General features: G+C 35.4%; 1 pseudogene; it reads left to right on the top strand.

Annotated features, from left to right (window-relative positions):
• Positions 1-3,784: 3,784 nt before the first annotated feature.
• On the top strand, positions 3,785-7,955 carry LOC145127721 (uncharacterized; annotated as a pseudogene).
• The last annotated feature ends 4,520 nt before the right edge of the window (positions 7,956-12,475 follow it).

The raw sequence follows: 12,475 nt of genomic DNA on the forward strand, positions 1-12,475 counted from the left end.
TTCTAAATGTTGAATATATTTCTTGTTAGTTTATCATCATAAACAGAAATTTAGTCATTCCTGATAAGGATTTTTCATTCATTTCGAACACATACAATAAACTAAAATAAGTATAGTTTATGAATTTTACGATAAAAGCATACTACGTGAAAAAGCTTTTACTCTCAACACAAATTGGTTTTCCATATACTACATGATAAACTATAATAGTAATAGTTTATGGATTTTATATCACTGATCTATTTTCATACAAGGGGATTTCACTTCCACCACGGTAGAGGTTTTATACTCAAACTACATGTAAACTAGTTAACGTAAGTTGTGAGACAATTCTTCCATCGTACTCTTGGAGTACGGGTTCAAATTCATGTAAGTTATAACCAGAGTCTCTTGTAGGGAGAGCGTGATAATTGTGTATAGATCTATATTGTGATTGACACCCCACACCTCGCTGCTAGCTACAGCCGGACCGGCAGGTCTACGGGTGACAAGAGTCATAGGATCTTGACGTCTGAAAAACGTTGTTGCAAGTTATTTCTCGTTATGGTATGGTTATAACGACTCACATAGGGAGTTAACAATCTTTCAAGTTTACAAGGAATATTCTACTTTGAAAAGGGGTTTTATCTATTTAAAACTACAAACACGTTATAAGTATAAAACACACTCATACTCTCGGTCTTGGGATTTAGGACTACATGACTTTTATAAGGAAAATATTGGATTTTCTTTGGAAACACATTTCTATAAAAACTACGTTTCATCTAGAATTGTTAGACTTCAGCTATAATTGCTAAGTGTACATGTTAGAGTTATATATGAGTTTAGTCGTAATCGACTAAGAATTGGTGGGCCCGCCTTACTTCCTGTTCCTTGTTTGGTTGTGGACCTAGGGCAGACCCATTATATTCGACGGTTTATTTAACTTAAATTTTTATATAACTTATATACGCTGGGTGATTATAGAAGGAATCTACGGGTCTTTCTAAGGTACATTATCGCATAACATAGGAGCGTTCATTTCACACTTAATAAAGAAAATATTGGATTTTCTGGAATCATACTCTATCGCTTTTACAAGGAAAACGGCTTCTTTCTCAAATAAAACTCTTATGAACTCACCAACTTAATTGTTGACACTTTTTTCAAAACTACTTGTATTCTCAGGAAATCAGTGAAACAGGAAATCAACAGCATTTTGAGGATGGGACGTTAAATCGTCAAGCGGTTCATTTTGTCATCATAATGTAATTGATTTTGAAACATGTAAACATATGCTATGGTGTAACCTTTTTAACTATATTTATGATGGTTGTATTTACTTTGAGCACTATTATACTCGTTGTTGTGATACTATACATGAAGTCCTCCACCTCCGCACATTTCCGCCATCTTTGGTTTGGGGGTGTGACACAAAGAATACCAAGTTCTATCAAATAAGGATTGATCGGGTAAGATAATATTGGAGGCATGATCCGTATGGAATATAAATATATTGTTTGGAAAATTCACTTAAAACACCTCACTAAGATCTTGCCTAAACACCACGCCCGTAACTAGATCAATCAATATTATAACTAGTATTACTGATAAATCTTATTTATTGGTTCTTAGCAATGACAATGAAAACAATATAAGTTACACTTAAAGAGCATAGTAAGTGAAACTTACCTTACATGATCTTCTAGCGAAAACTTTGAATTCCATGAGCATGACTTCGTCGTTGAATCTTTATCTTAAAAGATTCTCCAACACTCCAGTACTAAAGAACGAAGAAATCAAATCACGAGGGACTGAAATCTCAAGGGTTTGAGAGAGAATTCGATCGAAATTAGCAAGGAATGAATGAGGGGTTGGTTCGCTATTTATAGGGAATTTTTATCAAAAAGCGCATCGGGCCCTACCCCTAGGCGCGTTGTGTCCTATGTGGTGGATTCTGGTGACGCCACATCACTCGGTGGTTGGTGGGGTTGAGGGTTCTCCAACTGCCACATGGCCGCTTAGCAGCCAAGAGCAGCTATCAGCTAAATTCTTGTTTTCTTCGAATAATCGCAACTTTCTCGTATAAGCTCCGTTTTCAACGTTCTTTATATCAAAGATTTTGTAATTTCGTGTACCACAACTTTCCTTTAGATATTAACAACTAAGTCACAATTTATTTTCATTTTATATTTTATAAACAAGATTGACGCGTTGTATCTTTAAAAAATCATAACTTACTCATACGGATTCCGTTTTCGACTTTCTTTATATCTACAGGTTCGTATTAACGACTACTACAACGTTCATATAGATTATTTATTATACTTATAAAACTAACTCAAATATTAATTATATAAATAACATTTATATAAACACATATCATGTATAAAGAATTCTTATTTATTTATAAGAAAGATTACATTATCAACAAACATAAATAATGATTCTTCTAGGAAATGCTTAATGAAAAACGCGAACATTACAATATCCAACAACCTACACTTCTGGATATTAATTTTAAGACCGAATGCCATAAAAAACATTGGAGGATAGTAACACCATTGGAGAAATTATAATCTCTCCGACGACCAATGAAAACTACATCCTCTGCGTAAAACAAATGGGAAATCTGCATAGAAGACCCAACTGAGAGAGGAGTAAAAAGAACACTCTATTCCATGAGTTGTATTTAGTGTGTCAGAAAGGGTATTATCTTAATCTTACTTTGCTCTATGAGTCTTACAAAATGTATTATCTTATTTTAATCTTGTAATAGTATCTCTATCTAACAGAAAATATTATCTTATTGTATTCTATCTATACGATAGAAAGTATTATCTTACTTGTAATATTATTGTATTCTCTCTGTCTGACATATAATATTGTCTTATTATAATCAATGTATTATCACTATATAAAAGATCATATTATCTTATTGTAATCTTATTGCATTCTTTTTGTATGGTAAAGAGTATTGTCTTATTGTAATCTTACAATATTTTCTTTCTAAAAAAAAAATATATATTAAGGGTTAAAATCCTTAATATATAAATACTTGCTCTTCTTTTTTTTTATCCTGTTCCCTATTTTATTTATTTATTTTTGTTATTGTTTTCAAAAAATTATAACCATACTTTATCGCTAATGACCATATACAAACATCATATCTACGCATTACACATATTTTCCCAATGGGAACCTTTTCATCTTGCACTCTTGTAACACCCGTTTATTTATTAAATAAATAAATAAAATAATGAGCGAATAGTAGCCCTAAAATAAATAATTATATATCAATGGATGGTCTCGAGGGGCTAATTGTCATAAATTTAGAAGTTGAGGGCTGAAGGGTAAATTCTGGACCTTAATTGAAAAGAATTTGTCAAGCATTGGGCGGTTTTGTAAATTCTGGATTAGTTTTGTAAAGATTTTAGAAGATAGGGGATGTTTAGTAAATCTGGACTTAATTTGTAAAGGATTTATGGAATCGGGGTAAAAAGGTAAATTTCGGACTCATTGTGAAAGAATAAGGAAAGGGAGGGACCAAAGGTGCTGTTATGGAGGAATGTTTGATTGGATACGGGACTATAAACCCGTCATCTCCTCCCAACCCTAACCCTAATGTGCACAGCCGCCACTCAAGTTCATCAGCCGCCACCACCAGTTCCTCTCTTGTGTTCCGACCAGATAGAGCTTCGACTACCGCCACCTGCTGCCTCGACATTGAGATGCCGTCACACCTTGTTGCCGGACGCCATGCACGAACGGAGAAAACCACCGAGAGCGACTTCCGAGTGGCGTGATGGCGTTCTCATATGCTCCTTCTCCTCTTTCTTTTCCTGCTCCGCCTTCAGCCAACGCCGCCGATGTCACTATGATTGTCAAACGCCGCCACCTGTTGTGTATACGTCGTGGGGAAATTAGAAGACCGGCGGCTTTAAGGAGCTGTGGTGGTTCGGGGTTGGACCGCTACCTCCCTTCTCTATGTCTTGATGCCGATGCGCCGTTCCAAGATGACAAAGCCACTCTTGCTGCCGTTGACGCCGATCCAAGCGCCGTTGCTGTCGGCTGTTGCGCCACTGCCGCTGCCGCTCACCTCAGGTGGGTGGCTGGGTTCGTTTTGCTAGTAGAAGACACGAGTGTGTGTGTGTGTATTACAGTGAAGTGGTGTTTAGGTGTTATTTAGCCGGAATTCTTGAAGAACAGCCACCACCACCGTGAGGTGGTGGCTGCCACCATGTGCCGCCATGTGTGTGTTTATCTTAGTGAGTTGGTGTGTTTTTACTTGAGTTTTAGCCTTGTAAGATGTAATTGGAAATGGAATAATGAAAAGAAATTGAAAACCACCACCTTAGGGTGGTGGCTGCCGCCTCCTGCCGCCACCGGCCGCCGTGTCGGGTGGCGGTGTGTTTTGCCTCGTTGTGATCGATTCGTTTGGGGTGCTTGAAACCCTAGTGGGCCTTGTAAGCTCGAATGGGCCCAATGAAGCTTAATGGACCCTAATTGACCCTAATTGACCCAATAAAACCCTAATGGGCTTAATGATATTCTAGTGGGCCTAATAGACCCAATAAAGCCCTAATTGACCTAAAAGCCCAACAAATTGATAAATGGGCTAATATTTGGATTGGAAACCCTAATTAGGATTTGGAAAGCCCTAATGCCAATAAAACCCTAATTTGGGGAATTAACCGAAACACGTGAGAATTATTTAATAACTTGAGATATTAAATAATAATCATTGGTAAGGATTAATCTAAGCGATATTGGATTTAATGGATTAAGTCCTTAGAGGATTAAGTCCTTAATGGGTTAAGTAAAGAAAACTTAACCCTAATCGTCATTTTATGTGAAACTCTAATTTCACTTGGGTTTATTGTTGGGCCTTTCTATTGGGCTCTGTGGTAAGGCCTATATGAGGAGTTGGGCCCAATTTGGAAAATTGGGCCATAAATGGGCCATAGTTTGGACCTTAATGATTATATGATGTTGGGCCTTAGAGTAAGACCATGTATAGACCTGGGCCTAATTTGGAAAATTAGGCCATATGTTGGACTTTGAGCCATAGTTGGACTTTTGGGCCTTAGATTGGGCCTTGGGCTTGCATAAAGCCAACCTTGGGGTAATGTAGTAATTATCCAAGTGAGTATCTATGATTATGTGTTGGGACCCAATTATTAATTGGGTGATGTTTTGGTGTTGACAGTTCGGGAATCTGTCATCCAGCAGCTGGGGTTGAGTCTGCGGGACTTCAGCAGTGTGGGATTGTGTCTTCGGGACTTCAGCAGTGTGAGGTGAGTTACCTTCCAGTAGCGGTGGGTCTACGGCCACAATGCCGACCCACCAGTAGGAGTTGTTGTTAGATGATTGTCTTTGTGATAATTTTCTATGTTTGCTACTACCTGCTATGTTTATGTGCTAGCATGATATGATGTTATGTGATAGTGGTAGTAGGGGGTGAAATAGTCCCCGGTTACCGGTCGATAGGGCCGAAGGGGTAGATTAGTACCCAACTATGCTAGACAGATTATGATATATGTGATATGATATTATGTGGTAGTAGTAGGGGGTGAAATAGTCCCCACTTACCAGTCGACAAGACCGAAGGGGTAGGCCAGCACCCAGATATGCTAGGCAGTATATGACTTATGTGTTTATGCTATGCTTTTATGTGGTAGTGTTAGGGGGTGAAATAGTCCCCGGTTACCGGTTGAAAGATACCGAAGGGGAGGCCAGCACCCAGATATGCTAGGCAGTATCCGGTCGAGAGGACCGAAGGGGAGGCTAGCACCCAGATATGCTAGGCAGTATCCGGTCGAGAGGACCGAAGGGTTAGGTCGGGCACCCAGATATGCCTGACAGTATATGTATGTTATATGATTGTATGGTATGTGGTATGATGGGGGAACTCACTAAGCTTTGTGCTTACGGTTTACAGTTTTGGTTTCAGGTACTCGTTTTCAAAGGAAAGGAGCCGGCTTGATCGCAGCGCATCACACTATGTTTTTCCGCACATGAGATCTTTGGGATTACACTCTGATATGGATTTTATGATAATATGTTTTGATTACTGACACTTTGGTTTGACACGAGATATTATTATGAACGTTTTTATACTGATGGTTTTATGTAATAACTTATTTAAAAATGAAATTTTGGCCTTAAATTTTGGGATGTTACAACTCTAGTAATGTTTTTGACAGCTGCTCAACATTTGTAGAACTAAATGGCTAGGAACATTACACATCCTACATAAAGTGCAGAATTATTGCCAGTTTGCTTCAACTACAAAAAGGTCCACATTAACCCTCTTATTTGCTATATCTTATTACCTGTAAAGGTTTATCCACTGGCCCATACTAACAATTTAGCAAAAAAAAAAGTGAGTCCTACAAGTTTAGGATTGGGTTAACAAGAACCTTGTGGTGTACATTCATTCTGTTTCCCATTATATAGGACTAAAAACTTGCATTTTTCATCTATCATATTCTTCTTCTTTTCCCCAGTTCAGTGAAGAAGCAATCAAGAAACATGGAAGCCTGTTTTTTCTCTTCAAATTCCTTTACAAAATCGTTGGAAGTTGTCATCCCTTCGATCAAACCCGGAGTCTTTGTGCAACCCAAGACACTGTCTTCTCGAATTCGGTTTAGAAAAGTAGGCACTTGCTCTAGTACAACATGTAACTTTTTAGACACTTGTTTTCATAACGAATTTATATATTTTTTAACCATTTTATACAACAAAATAAGTTTGTTAACAACTTGTGTAACAATAATTTGCTACTAGTTTTTACCAATTTATGCATTACTAGATTGGTAATATAAATTGGCAATAAATTAAAACAATAGATACATAAAATTGGTTTAAGTATGGGGAAATTGGTTTAAAACAATAAGTGATTAACCATTTTCATACCTCAATCGATAAGTTCATCAATGTTTTGTTTAAATTATGAGAACTGTTGAGGTGGGATATCCTAAAGGCGAGTGGGTTGTCAATCAATAGTTCATGGTTTATCTTTTAGTTTACAACTATATGGTCTTTTTTAATTAATTGATTTTTTGGCTACTTTAGTTTTGACTTTTTTTTTGCTATAGGTTGTCAATCACAATCAAATTCACCATCGCCTTCGTCCAGAGATGAGGATAATATGTTTCATGATGCCGATTGGCGATCATTCAGAGCAAGATTAGTAGCTGGAGAACAAGCATTAACCTCACAAGAATCTTCTCCCAACACCACAGTGAACCCACCACCATCTGTTCCAATAGGCGAAAAATGGGTTCATGCAATACATGAACCCGAAAAACGGTTGCTTATTGATTGCAACCGAGAAACTAAATGGGGTCCACATCTTCAAAAAGACAGTGGTGCTCCTGTTATCCACGGGTCCAGTGGGCACAACTGGCATCATAATTAACCGCCCATCACTCATGTCGATAAAGGAGATGCGGTCAACGACACTAGACGTGTCAGGAACATTTTCAGACCGACCACTGTTCTTTGGTGGGCCCCTTGAAGAAGGGTTGTTCTTGGTGAGTGGGGGTGATGAGGTGAGAAATAGCGGGGTGTTTGATGAAGTAATGAAAGGGTTGTATTATGGGACCGAAGAGAGTGTAGGGTGTGCTTCTGAAATGGTTAAGAGGAATGTAGTTGGAGTGAACGATTTTAGATTTTTTGATGGATATTGTGGGTGGGAGAAAGAACAATTGAGAGGTGAAATAAGGGCTGGGTATTGGGCTGTTGCTGCTTGTAGCCCAAATGTAGTTGGGCCGGCTAATGAGGGAAGTATTGGGCTTTGGGATGAGGTTATTGGGCTTATGGGGCAGAAGAAAGTTTGGTAATTCATATTTCATAGCCCAAGTCAACTTTTTTTTCTTTGAGTCAAATATGTAAATTATGATGTGGCGAATCAAACTAAGTCAAGAAGTGATATGAAGTTCGTAAAATGACATGATTAACTATGAAAGAATGTAAGAAATCTTTAACATATTATTAATTTATGTATTATGTATTATGTTATTTCTTAACTATGTAATGTGAAAACTTGTAATTTGTGAATCATTTTTATGTAAAATTTAACCATGTGATATACATGACTTATCTTATGTATTATCTATCACTTTCAATATATTTTACATAGATTCTTAAATTTGGTGCTATAGATGATAAACAAATTATAAAATATATTCACGATAGCTGTTAATTTTTAATGAAATGAACAAAATAAATGTATTTGGAAGTAGAACTCTAAAAAGAATATTAATTATTTATTAACTCCACAGAATACAGATATTTGTCATGTCACCAATGATCATTTGTAAACTTTTTCAAAAGTTAACCTTTAAAAACCTGCTAGATACCTCTAGGCGCGTGGGCTTGTTGCCGCATTGATAATGATCGATTTTTATAAAATAAAATAAAAATATTTCTATTAGACGTCTGTTTATGTTTAGTTTATTAAGTTAGGGATATATATACTAAAGTCTTAATATTTTCATCAATTTGACAAGAAATTCCTAAACTTTATTTTTTTGACAGTAAAATCCAAATTACCGGCAATTTTTGACACTTTTACCATTTTTTTCCGGTTAGTAGGTAATTAGAATTTTTTTTGTCAAAAAAATAAAGTTTAAGACTTTCTTGTCAAATCGTCAATTAGGACTTTACTGTAAAAAAAATAAAGTTTAGGACTTTCTTGTCAAATCGTTGAAAATATTGGGACTTTAGTGTATATATCATTTTTTGTTAAATATTTAATGGTCTGATACTTTTTAAGCATAACAGTTATTGAAACATTCTCTAGTTAGCTAGATCCTATTGAAATCTTTAACGTTTGCTTCTTGTTAAATCGTTCTTTTAATCTCAACAAACCGACATTGAAAAAATGGAGATAATCAAGAAAGAAAGAAAGAATCAGGGTTGTGTTGGCTTTTTGCAGTCCCAAAAATGTAGAAATAAGAAACCCAAAAAAAAAAAAAAACGAAATTGCCCTTCTTTCCCTTCTCAACATTCACACCATTTTGACTAGATATGTGTTGTATGTGTTCGTATAATCTATTCCCACTTTTTAGTTCAAGATTTGGCGGCGAAGCAAGAAGAAACTTTTACAATGGTGAAAAGACATGTAAAACTTTCTTCTTACTTCGCCGCCAATTCTTGAACTAAAAAGTGGGGACATATTATACAAACACAAACAACATATACCTAGTCAAAAGAGTGTGAATGTGGATAAGGGAAAGAAGGGCAATTTCGTTTTTTTTGGTTTCTTATTTCTCCCTTTTTGGGACTGCAAAAAGCCAACACAACCGTGGTTCTCTTTCTTTCTTTCTTGATTATCTCTATTTTTTCAATGTCGGTTTGTTGAGATTAAAAAAACGATTTAACAAGAAGCAAACGTTAAAGATTTCAATAAGATCTAGCTGACTAGAGAATGTTTCAATAACTCTTGTGCTTAAAGAGTATCATACCATTAAATTTCTACCAAAAAAATGATATATACACTAAAATCCCAATATTTTCAACGATTTGACAAAAAAGTCCTAAACTTTATTTTTTTGACAGTAAAGTCCTAATTGACGATTTGACAAAAAAGTCTTAAACTTTATTTTTTTGACAAAAAAGTCCTAATTACCGGCTAACCGGGAAAAAATGGTAAAAATGTCAAAAATTACCGGTAATTTGGACTTTACTGTCAAAAAAATAAAGTTTAAGACTTTTTTGTCAAATCGATGAAAATATTAGAACTTTTGTGTATATACCCCATTATTTTCAGATTTGGTCCAGATATTATTTTATTTGTTTTATATCAAACGTAGTTCTAATAATAAAAAAATGTCACACAACAAATGAAACACTGCATGCTCGTTAATCGAAAATCTGAAAAAAGAAAAAAAGTTGTTTTTACAAAATTATATATATGCTAAGCAAATATTTGTAGGTTATGCAAAAATATAATTTTATAATTAAAATATAAATAATTATATATTGTTAATTTATAACTAAATATGGATTGCCTGAAAATATATAAAAATAAACTAATTTTCTGGTGCAATTGAAAAAATATGAAAATATACATCGGAGACGAGTAAGAATATCGGTAAATTGGTTGTCTTGGTGATGTTCGTAGTGTGTATCCTTAGCATCTCGTTAGATTAAATTTATAACAATAAAATATATTTTATGTTGTTATATATATATATATTATTGACTACAAAATAAAAAATTCTTTATACATATAAATCATATGTTCTCCTATGAACCGTGATGTGATCCTATTGGACCACTTTTAATTTTTAAATTTTTTTTTGTCAATGTCTGGATTAGTTTCTTGGATACTTGTTGTGTTACATGGTGTCTTCAACTCTCTAATGGTTTTGCTCCAGGTAACACTTGTCTGCTAAAGACTTCTTCCAATTTTTGTCTCTTCTTTATTCACTCCACCTTTACCTTCGCCAGTGATTTCTTTCCTTTCTCACTCCTCGAATGTCTCGAAAAATCTTCACAACCTTTGTATCTTGAACCTCTGAATCCACCGTCGATTGTTTTGGGATTTTAGGGCTTTCAAAGCGAAAGGTGCCAACAACAACGAAGGTTAGGTTACAGGACCTCAGTCCTGTTCTCCATGCTTCTAGAGGTTTCTAGCGAATCGTTTATTCATCACTTCCTCAATCACCATATATCTTTGTTGTCGATTCCGCTTAAGAACCCACCTCAAGTGAGTCATTCTTTTACTTTTCCTTTTGTGTTTTTTCTGCGATACCCATCCCAATCTTTAACTTCTTTGTTGATTCCGTTACTGTGTGTGTTGGTGAAAATGGGAAGCGGACCTGAGCTGGGAATGAATTTAAAATAGAAAAGGGAAATAAAGGGTATTTGGTTGAAAGAAATTGACGGATGCAAGGCATAAATCGAATCTCATTCTCGCTATTTCGTTGATTACACTTTTCTTCCTGTATTCACTTGAAGTTGGTGTTTGTTGAAGGTCCATGACTTTCAACTATTCGATTTTGAATCTTTTTTACCAGTGCATCATTGAGTGAAAAGTTGTTCAAGAACTAAACCCATTAGATCTAAGAGGAGCCTGTAGAGTACATTAAGTGTGATGGAATCATGGAAATAAGGAATTCAATTCATTTGGAATCAGTGGCGGACGCAAAATGTTTTAGTAGGGGTGGCACTAAAAAAATTCCGAATAAATCTAAATTAGCAGTGACACTTGTAGTTTAAGCCGATGCACCTAATAGAAAAAACATAAAAAAATATAATTTTTTTACACTACGTGCCGGAATCGGAGTAGTGGCGCAGGACCCCCCGGGCTCCACTAAGGTCTGCCACTGTTTGGAATGTGGGATAATCATAGTTAAGCAGCCTTACCGCATAATTGAACTGTGTAAAAGGCCCATGTTTGTCAACAACATGAATATTGGATTAACAAGGAAAGGATATGAAATCCATGTTTACTAAAATGTTCACAATAGACCATGTGCAGGAGCAGGAGATGGAGATCGAAGCATTAGAAGCCATTCTTATGGACGAGATTCAAGGTTTGCACCATAAAGAATACTCAACATGAATTTTGGTCTTTGTAGAATTCTGATATTGAACTTGCAAATTCAAACTCGTGACACATGTTTTTGTGTTAATGCATTTGCCAGAAACAACCGAGTGAAAGCGGATTGAACACTTCAAAACGATGTTTCCAAATTACTTTGTCTCCACGGCTACCCAATTTCATTACATTATTTAGTTAGTTTTCTTCTTTTTTCCTATAGAGATCTCATATTAAGCAATTGTCTGATTAATGGCACCCAAAGGATATTAGAAATACCATTAATTCACAAATAATGAATATGCTATATGGAATTGAATAAAAGGAATGAATTCTACACATAAAACCTTCTACTATCAGTCTAACACTAAGTATGTTACTTTGTTTTTTGCAGGATGATGAGAATGATAAATCTTTTAGCACTCTAGGTTTTTATCTGAAGTATATATGTTGCTTTTCTTTACAGGATGATTAGAATGATGAACCTTTTAGCACTCCAACTTTTTATCTGTCATTTTTTTTGTTAAATATTACTTCTTAAGGATGCTTACATTTTAATAATGTTGGTTTTCATTTCGCTAAATTTTGTTCCAAAATGTCTATGAGTTAATAAATAGGATAGTTTGAATTGGGCTCTAGAAAATATAGTTGACATGAGTATGTAAGGTTCGTTAAATAAATATGAAGAATTTAGGAATCCCACCATAATCTTTGGAATGGATGTCTCCCATGGTTTACCTGGATGTGTTGATGTTCCCTCAATCGATGTTGTATTTTTATCCCACATTCTTAATTTCTCCACATTCTTAACAATAATTAATAACCATGTCTTTTTAATATGTACATTTAGGTTGTCATCTCAAGGAAATGGCCTCAAATTTCATGATGCAGAGCATCTCTTTGTGCACAATCTGCAAGAGTTGAGATGATCGATGGTTTATA

This window comes from Lactuca virosa, chromosome 7 (genome assembly GCF_052849685.1).
Source record: "Lactuca virosa cultivar CGN04683 chromosome 7, Lactuca_virosa_CGN04683_v6, whole genome shotgun sequence".
Lineage (NCBI taxonomy): Eukaryota > Viridiplantae > Streptophyta > Magnoliopsida > Asterales > Asteraceae > Lactuca > Lactuca virosa.